Consider the following 9,750-nt stretch of genomic DNA (forward strand, 5'->3'; position numbering starts at 1 on the left):
CCATGGTGAAGAGGGGTGGGCGTGGGGATAATGACTGTGTGGTGGGTGGTGATCCTGGACCTGTTTTCCTTGGCAGTGGTGGTGATGCTGGTGATGAACAGGATGTGCTCTACACCTGTCTCCAGGTTAGGCGCTGAACTCATTCTGGGTGCAGGGTCTTGTCTTGATGTCCTCTGTGGTCATGATAAATAGGCCAACTGAGGAGATGATAGAAGGAGCTAGGCTTAGACTGGACTGGAGTATCAACAGGCCAGACTCGACCTCTGGATGCCCTAAAGGAGGGGCTTTTTGTACTCTGTGGTATCCATGGGGAATTTTAAACCTGGATTGGATGCCCATCTTCACCAAAGATCAAGGGTATTTAATCTGATGGGTGTTGTCCAAGATTAATTATATGAGCATTGACGGGAGAACTGCCCAGGAATCATATCAAAGTAAGTCTCCATGCAATGATAAGGAATGCAGGGACAGGATTTAAGGTAGTTTAAGAAGAGGCTGCTGCATCTTTCCTTCTCAAGGGGCTGTATCCGTTAATGCCCAAAGTAATACAAGTGAAATACTTTGATCAAGATCTGTACATAGAAACCTCTCAAAGTATTGGTCGATAGTGTTATTACTATTAACTATTGCTATCGTGATCAGGCCCAGACAGCTGAGCTGGATATTAGAGCCAGACCCCAGCTCCACTTTCGTTAGGGACCTGGTGATAAAGCACAATGCAGTGTTGAAGGGCTCAAAAGTAGTGACAGCAATAGCAGCAAACAGGATATTAAAGCGGAAACTCCATGAGCCCAGGTCATCTGAAGATGACAGAAGTCCGAGAGGCTATGAAAGCGCCTATTCCTAGCTCTCCCCTCTCATCCTGCATTCATGGGACCACATGGTAACTCAGGCAAGTCCAGCCCTCTCTCCACTGACGTGAGCCTTCCTAATATCCTCTCTGCCCTGATCAGGCCTGGCTGGACCTTGGGGTCTAAAATTAAACAAGGCTGGGAAAAACTGGGCAATGTCACAACTCTGCCACAGAAAAAAACCAAAAAAATAGGCCGTGGCCCAATTCTGGCAAGCCCAGAGGCATTCCAATGGCTAAGCTAAATGGGAAAACACAAAATTACACTTCTAAATCAAAGCATTTCCCTTTTTAGCAAGGAAGGCAAAATTCCTGGCTGCTCCTGAAGTTTCTTTTTTGTCAGAGGTAACAGTCTGAAAAATGATGGTAACAGATTATGAGCATGCATGCCCCAGTATTTAGTCCAAATACATGAGCAGAAATATGATGTGGTCCATGAATCTTTCGTGTAAAATGCTCTCAAGATATCAGCTATAAAAGTGGGCGTGTGTTTACATATCTATACAGAATATTTGAACAGAAGGCAACCCTAGTGCTTACAAATCTTAATATTAGCCACAGTGGACCTTTTTAAAATGGAAAATGAACTTCCCAAAGAAAAACAAAACCAGAAATCTACATTATGCATGTTTTCAGAATTTGACTTTTAGAAGAATTATTGTGTGTGTGTGTGAGTTGCTCAGTTGAGTCCAACCCATGTCTCCTGCACTGCAGACAGATTCTTTACTGTCTGAGGCACCAGGGAAGCCCAGAAGAATTATTTCAGTTTTCATTATTCTCCCCAACCTCTATCTCAAGCCTCCATCTACAAAACAGCATCATCTGGCCTTAGATGTTTCCCCCTTCCAATCCATAATTGATACTTTAGTGTCTAGGCTGGGATCAGCAAATTATTGTCTGTTTTTCTTTGTGCATAAAGTTTTATTGGGACAAAGCATGCTCAACTGGTTATATATCTGTGGCTGCTTTTGTGCTATGATGGCGAAGTTGAGTAGTTGAGACAGGGGTTCTATGGCCTGCAAAGCATAAAACTTCTAATCTCTGACTCTTTATAGAAAAAATGTTTGGATCGTTACTCTCTACCAATAGTTCTTAATGTTAACTGCATATTCAAATCATGTGGAGAGCTTTTTAAAAATCCCAGTGTTACCCTAAATCCCTTAAGTCAGTATCTCTGAAGGTGGAACCCCAGTATTGGTTAAGTCTATTGGTTAAGTCTTTCCAGCACCCCTGCCCTGGAAAGTCCTGTGTATTGTCAGAGCCTGGAGTATAAGTCCAGGAACAACGCTTTTAGTTTCCTGTCCATCAAATGGGATTTAGAATCCCTGCCTCGTAAGGTTGCTGTAGATACTCAGCCCATTATCTTCAATTCCTTAAAAAAAAAAGTCAGATTCCTGCCTTTCTTCTAATAAATCTTATAATTTAAATTCTCACTGTAATGGAGGATAAAGCTGCTGATAAGTGTTGATATGCTTTAGCAATGTTTTTTTCACACCTCCTATAGCATCTTTCTCTGAAGGGAAGTTTTTCTTAATGCTCTGATCAGAGCTTTCTGTAGGTAGCCTCCATAATAACGCTGACTAAGTTGAAGGAGGGGACACAGATGGAGACTGAAGGCGTGCCTCCAGGTAACAGAAGGGAATGAATATTCAAAAAGACCATTGCATATGTAAATCAAAAGATTCTTATATAACATTAAATGCGATTCTCATTTATAAAGATTTCCTTACCAGCTGTAGTTTTATCTTTAGATTATGGACCAATTAAACCAATGGGTCTCCAGAATGAGAGGTAGATGACCATCATCCAGGATCATAACTCACACACACACACCACACACTCCCTCAACTCTATGGGAATGAGAAGCAACGGACTCTGGTTACACTTCTGTTATTTTCCACTCTTCTGAACCCAAGCTTATCAGCAAATCATGTCTCTGAATTGAAGGTTCTCATATGTTTTTTTTATTTCTATTTAGTTTGAATATATGAAGTTGGATCAGTCAATGTCTGAGAGCCAAATTTGGTGAGTCTGTGATGTTAATTGACTTCTAGTAACCTAGTCTGTCATGATCCCTGGAGAAATGCCTTCTGACCTCAAACCACATCCCAGTGCACATAAACACTAGGGTTTGGGGTATGCACAACTGAATAGCATTCCAGTAAATCCTTCATTTGTTCACTAGTAAGTACATGAGCCTCTTATAGGAGATGGATATTGTTGTTGGCACTGGGGACTCTAGAATAAAAAAGATGAGACACCTGCCCTCATGGAACTTGAAACTGTGTGGTTGATCCAAGAAGCCAATCACAAAAAATAGCTCATGTTTTTCACATTATTTTTTCTTTATAGTGATTCATTCCTATTACTCTCCAAATTTCATAGATGAGATTTCATTTTCATTTTAAAGTGGTATTAGTGCTTGCTTAAGATCTAAGAGTCAAGACTAACCTTTTTCCTTCAGTTCTTCATATATATAATCCCCTGCTGCTGCTGCTAAGTCGCTTCAGTCATGTCTGACTCTGTGTGACCCCATAGACGGCAGCCCCCCAGGCTCCCCTGTCCCTGGGATTCTCCAGGCAAGAACACTGGAGTGGGTTGCCATTTCCTTCTCCAGTGCATGAAAGTGAAAAGTGAAAGTGAAGTTGCTCTGTCATGTCCGACCCTCTGCAACTCTATGGACTGCAGCCTACCAGGCTCCTCCATCCATGGAATTTTCCGGGCAAGAGCACTGGAATGGGTTGCCATTGCCTTCTCCGATATAATCCCCTAGACCTATTAATTCTCCTTATCAACAAATATACCTGCCTTAATCCTAGTAACCTCTAACAGACTAAAAGCATTATATTACTTGTATATGCATGCATGCTAATTCACTTCAGCCATGTCAGACTCTCTGTGACCCCATGGACTTTAGCCTTCCAGGCTCCTCTGTTCATGGGATTCTCTGAGCAAGAAGACTGGAGTGGATTGCCATGCCTTCCTCCAGGGGAATCTTCTGGACCCAGGGATTAAACCTGTGTCTCTTAAGTCTCCTGCATTGGCAGGTGGGTTCTTTTAACACTAGCACCATCTAGGAAGTCCCATACTTGTACATAGAAGCACATTTCCCAAGATGTTCAAGTCTTGTTTCACCAGGCTGCCTCTAATGTTTAGTAGAAAACACAGTACCAGAGAAAGGGAATGGAGACAGATATAGATTGATGAGAAATGGGGACTGGAGCAAAAGCATAAATTTAACAATCTAATGTCCCATCTCCGGCCTTTCCCCAACCTCTCATACTCTATGCTTCAGCTGTAATGCATTGTATAAGTGGCAGATTATATTTTCTAAATATCTGCTCTTCTAAAACCTTGCCAATATTCCATGAAGAAGTAGAGTCCTTCCCCTTTTACATGATGGGCCTTTCTGATTTTCGCTTCTGTTGGCTTTGGCTGAAGCAATGCTACATGAATTTCTCTTGGGATGCTTATCCTTGGAAGCCAGTTGGTCTCTGTGAGGAAGCTTAGGCTCTCTGTGCTTTGGCTCCACCCTCCTGGTTCAGCTAATACCCATTCATCCTTCTATGCCACTTCATTTGGGAAGCCCTACCAGGTTTTCCAAGGTCTTCTCCTCTGGGAATCTCTTAAAATAATGATTGTGGAATGTACTGGCCTGTGTTTAATTGTCTGTTGCCCTGACTAGACTGAGAACATCTTGCAAGTTCGGACTATATCTTGATTGTATCTCCTGCAGCTAGCACCATAACTGGCACCAGGTTTGCACAGAATAAATAAATACCTGCCGAGCTAATGAACTGTGTGAGTAGAGGAGACGCAGGTGCTGCTCAGTAGCAGGCCATGTGAAGAACTGTGGATTTTAGTTTCTGCTAAGCTTAGTATCTAATTAGAAGTGGAACAGTGTCACCAAAGACTAAGACAGTCTTGGTCTTCGTTAATAGAAGTTTGGTATAAATAATAAGGGAGGTTATTTTCTTGTTCTAAGAGATCTGAAGGCTTCTAGAATATTGTTTTGAACATGTTATTTGAATATGTTATTTATATCATCATTAGTAACAGACAAAATGTTACCTTGAACAGTAGTTTTAAAAAGAAAGGCATATTTTGCCTGGAGAAGAAAAAACTCAAGGGGGACCTGCCCACATCATTAAATCACTGGGTAGTTGTCCTGGGAGGAAGGGGCAAGTGTGTACTATTAGTTAATATGTAATGTCGACTTCAGTTGGCTTTCCTGTAGGAACCCTCTAGCAAGAAAGACACGTTTACCTCCCTCAGGAATGTGTGCTTTAAAAGAGGAACAGTCACATTTTCAGCGAAACACAGGAAAACCATCAGATTTCAAATATGCCTTTGTATGTGTTGGAAATGGTAGAGAGTTGTTTATTTTTCAGATTAATTAAGGCTTATTTTGTAAATGAATGATACTGCAGAGGCAGGAAATTGGCCCTATGATCTAGGGGTGTGTTTGATTTCTGCCTTGAAGGAATGAACATTTAAAAAAAAAATACGCCAGGGACCTTAGGAACTTTCACGAACTGAGTTTTACCTGTTCCTGAACATCAGCCCCCTTGCCAGAGTTCTATCTTACTGCTAAGTGTGAATGCTCAGTGTATTAAATCATCATCTATAATCCCTCATTACTTTCCAAGTAATGTGGCTGCTTATTCAAAAGCAATTAGACTCACTATGCAGAGAGATTACCATTAAACCTGCATTCTCCATGAGCTTGGCATTGATACAACTCTCATTACTAGCAACTTTGAGATCTTTCAAACTAAAAGAAAGAAAGGTTGAACGAAGTGAAGTTTATTAGGTGCCTGCTCTGGGTCAGGCACTGAAATTGGCATTTAATAATCCTCATGGCACAAACTCTTGAGATTTCGGCTATTACTGTCTCCACTTTTCAGTTGAGAGAATGAGACTCACAGAGGTAAAGTCATGCCCCTGGAAAGCAAAACCAGTGAGGTCTACACCTGCAGGAGGAGGTGGAGTCTAGTCTACCTGACTCCTGGAGCCTGTTTTCTTCCCACACTACATGTCCCCTGCTTTCAGCTGATGCTTATTGACCATATACTACACTGTGCTTTAGGGAACACAGACTATATGCCGAAGGAGATAAGGAGAAGAGAAAAGGCATGTGCATGAATAATGTGATCCAAAACAGGAAGTCATAGAAAAAAAAAAGAATGACTGAAAACCATAATTCAAGGAAAGGAAAATTTGCTTCCATCCTTGAAAGACTTCCTAAAGGAAAATCAAGGGAAGTTAAGGATTTGATGAACAAAGATGTGACTGGTGAGAAGAACCTCAGCAACCGATGTTTGCTTCCTTTTCCACAGCATATATTAACTTCATTATTTGACCTGCCCCTCTGGCCTACTAAGGAAGGAAGGCTCAGAATGGAAACCCGAAAGGGAAACTTAAAGACTGACTTTTCTTGTCTCTTGCCTTAGACATAGACCTGAAGCAGATCTTTTCAGGCATTTTAAATATATTATGCATTGTTAAAGATATATTGGATTGGTCAAACAGTTCACTCAGGTTTTCCATAGCCTCTGTTGGAAAAATCTGAATGAACATTATGGTCAATGTAATCAAAAATTATATAATGAATAATAAACCAAAGACCACTCCCTTTAGAAATAAAATGGTATCCATATGTTTGCTATCTACGCCTGTGTCTCTATTTCTGCTTTACAAATAAGAACATCTATACCATTTTTCTAGATTCCACATATATGTGATAATAGCTGATACTTGTTTTTCTCTGCCTGATTTACTTCATTCTCTGACCCTCTCTTGTACGGATACCAAGGGGGAAAGAGGAGTGGGAGGAACTGGGAGATTGGGATTAACATGTATACACTATTGATGCTATGTATAAAATAGATGACTAACGAGAGCATGCTGTACAGCACCAGGAACTCTACTTCACGCATGGTCACAACCTGAATAGGAAGGAAACTCACAAGGAAGGGGATATGTGTACGTGTATGGCTGGTTCATTCTGCTGCACAGTAGACGCTAACGCAACATTGTAAAGCAAGTATGTTGTTCAGTTGCTTTTTGACCTTTGTGACCCCATGGACAGCAGCACGCCAGGCCTCACTTGTCCCTTACCGTCTCCCAGAGTTTGCCCAAGTTCATGTTCATTGCATCGGTGATGGCATCTGGCCATCTCATCCTCTGACGCCCAGTATTCCTCCTGCCCTCTATCTTTCCCGGCATCAGGGATTTTTCAACAAGTCATCTATTCGCATCAGATGACCGAAATACTAGAGCTTCAGCTTCAGTATCAGTCCTTCCAGTGAATATTCAGGGTTGATCTCCCTTAATCTTTTGACTGGTTTGATCCTTGCTGTCCAAGGGACTTTCAGGAGTCTTCTCCAGCACCACAGTTCAAAGGCATCAATTATTTGGCATCCTACCCTAAAAAAAAAAAATAATTTTTTTAAAAAGAAAAATAAAATATTACCAGTGTTGTTGAAACTTTCTCAGCCATTTCCTGGTGATATTACCTACCCTCTCCTTTAAAGCAAAACACTATCCTGTATTTGGTGTTGGTAACACACATTCATATTTGAATATGATTATGGCACATATGTAGGTATTTTATGTATTTGTTATTATAGTTAGTGGGAAATGGTACATTTTGCGTTAAAATTATTTTGTGGTGGTATATAGGAATAAATTTGTTTTTGTAGACATTGATTGTATATCCAGAAACATTCTTACTCTAATAATTTATAGATGTGCTTGTGTTTTCCCTAAAAAATTTATGTAGAGCTTCACTGCATAATATTCTATCACAGCTTATTTTTCTATCAATAATCATAAAAAATCATTGGCCTTAATAATTTCAACTGCAGAACATTTTTTTGTCATTTTATATCTGTGTACTATGTCATTAAATGAATATACCATAATTGATCTGTTCATTCTTACAGTAGTTGTATTTTTTATGTCTTTTATAGCTTTCTTTTAGTTCTAATTTTTTTGTTTGTTTCTTTGTTGTCAAGTATTGAACACTCTTCTATATGACTTAGTGTAAGCCAGTGAGTGTTTCTGCATCTAGAGTATATACCTCAGTCAGAATTTAGTTGCTGTGTACAAGTTCTTGTTATACTATTTTCACCAGCATCTGGTAATATCAGGCTTTATTGATCTAATATAGATAATGCATTTCAAAGATTTAATTGGCCTCTTTCAGTTTATCATTGAAGTTTAAAATCCCTTTTATTTGTTTTTTTTTGCATATTTCTCCTGTGAACTGATTTTGCATATTTTTTTGCCACAGTTTTTTGAAATGTTTCACTCAATAAATTGATTTTGATATTTGGTTTTTTATACCTTTTTGCATTCTAGATATTTGGCTTATAGCTTTCAATACTCTCTTTCAATAAATGTTTATTTGTATTAATTGTAGTTAAATTTTACCAAATCTTATTCTCTGGTTTACACAGGTCATGTGCCTGGTTTAGTAAATATTTCAAACTTTGAGGTAAAAATTATACTCTCTTACATTTTCTCTGAAAGGTATAAATTTTACTTTTTTTACACTGAGGTTTTTATTCTTTCACATGTACATATAAATACTGTACATGAATATATATATATAAACAAACTGAGACAAGCATATAGTTTAAGCTATCATTTGAGTGTATGCACACTACATATTAACTATCCTACATCATATTAAATGTTTTTTCACATCATGTTTAATCTTTTTTACTTTTTTATATCACTTAACTAATTATTTTAGGTACAAATGATTTTACTTTTACCTTTTTAATTTTGTCTTTTCAACTTTATACTAACTTTACAGGTGGAGTTCACCTTTACCTGTGGGATTTTTCTTTCATAATTTTCTTGTTTCTATTTATGACCTTTTTTTTCATCTAAAGAAGTCCCTTTAACATTTCTTATAAGTGAAAGTGAAGTGAAGTCGCTCAGTTGGTGTCCGACTCTTTGCAACCCCATGGACTGTAGCCTACCAGGGTCCTCTGTCCATGGGATTCTCCAGGCAAGAGTACTGGAGTGGGTTGCTATTCCCTTCTCCAGGGGATCTTCCCAACCCAGGGATCGAACCCAGGCCTCCCGCATTGCAGGCGGACGCTTTACCAACTGAGCCACCAGGGAAGCCCCATAACATTTCTTGTAAGACCAGTTTAATTGTGATGAACTCTTTTTGTGTTTGTCTGGAAAGTTCTTTATCTCTCCTTCAATTCTGAAGGATAACCTTGCTGGCTAGAGTATTCTTGAAATAGGTTTTTTTCCTTTCAATCCATTTAAGGTATCATGCCATCTCTTTGGGCCTGGAAAATTTCTACTGAAAAGTCAGCTGGTGGTCTTATGTGGGTTCCCTTGTTCATAGCTAGTTGTTTTTCTCTTGCCAGTTTTAAGATCTCTCTTTGGCTTTAACTTTTGGTACTTGAATCGTAATGTGTCTTGGTGTGGGTCTCTTTAGCTTCATCTTGTTTGGGACTCTGTACTTCCTGAACTTGGATGTATGTTTCCTTTGCAAGTTAGAGAAATTTCCACCATTCCTGTCCCTTTCTCTCTTTCTTTTCGGGCACACATAATAATGAAAATGTTAGTACACTTGATTTTTTTCCCCAGAGAGCCCTTAAACTCTCCTCATTTTTAAATTTTTTTTCTTTCTGTTGTTCTTATTGATGATTGTCTTCCAGGTGACTTCTGTGTTATCACCTAACCTGCTGTTGCTTTCCTCTAGTGCATTTTCCATTTCAGTTATTGTATTCTTCAACAATGATAGGTTCTTTTATATTTCCTAATCCTTTGTTGAAGCTCTCACTGTGTTCCTTTATTCTTTTGAGTTCATTGAGCATTTTTATGACCTTTGGTTTCAGCTCTTTATCAGGTATAATGACTATCTCTGC

At 39.2% G+C, this 9,750-nt stretch overlaps 1 non-coding gene across 1 annotated transcript; it reads right to left on the bottom strand.

Moving 5' to 3' along the window:
• Positions 1-8,917: 8,917 nt before the first annotated feature.
• On the bottom strand, positions 8,918-8,989 carry TRNAC-GCA (transfer RNA cysteine (anticodon GCA)). The gene has a single exon. It is a non-coding gene; the product is annotated as a tRNA-Cys (tRNA).
• Positions 8,990-9,750: the final 761 nt, after the last annotated feature.

Source organism: Bos taurus, chromosome 29 (genome assembly GCF_002263795.3).
Source record: "Bos taurus isolate L1 Dominette 01449 registration number 42190680 breed Hereford chromosome 29, ARS-UCD2.0, whole genome shotgun sequence".
In the NCBI taxonomy this organism is placed as follows: Eukaryota; Metazoa; Chordata; class Mammalia; order Artiodactyla; family Bovidae; genus Bos; species Bos taurus.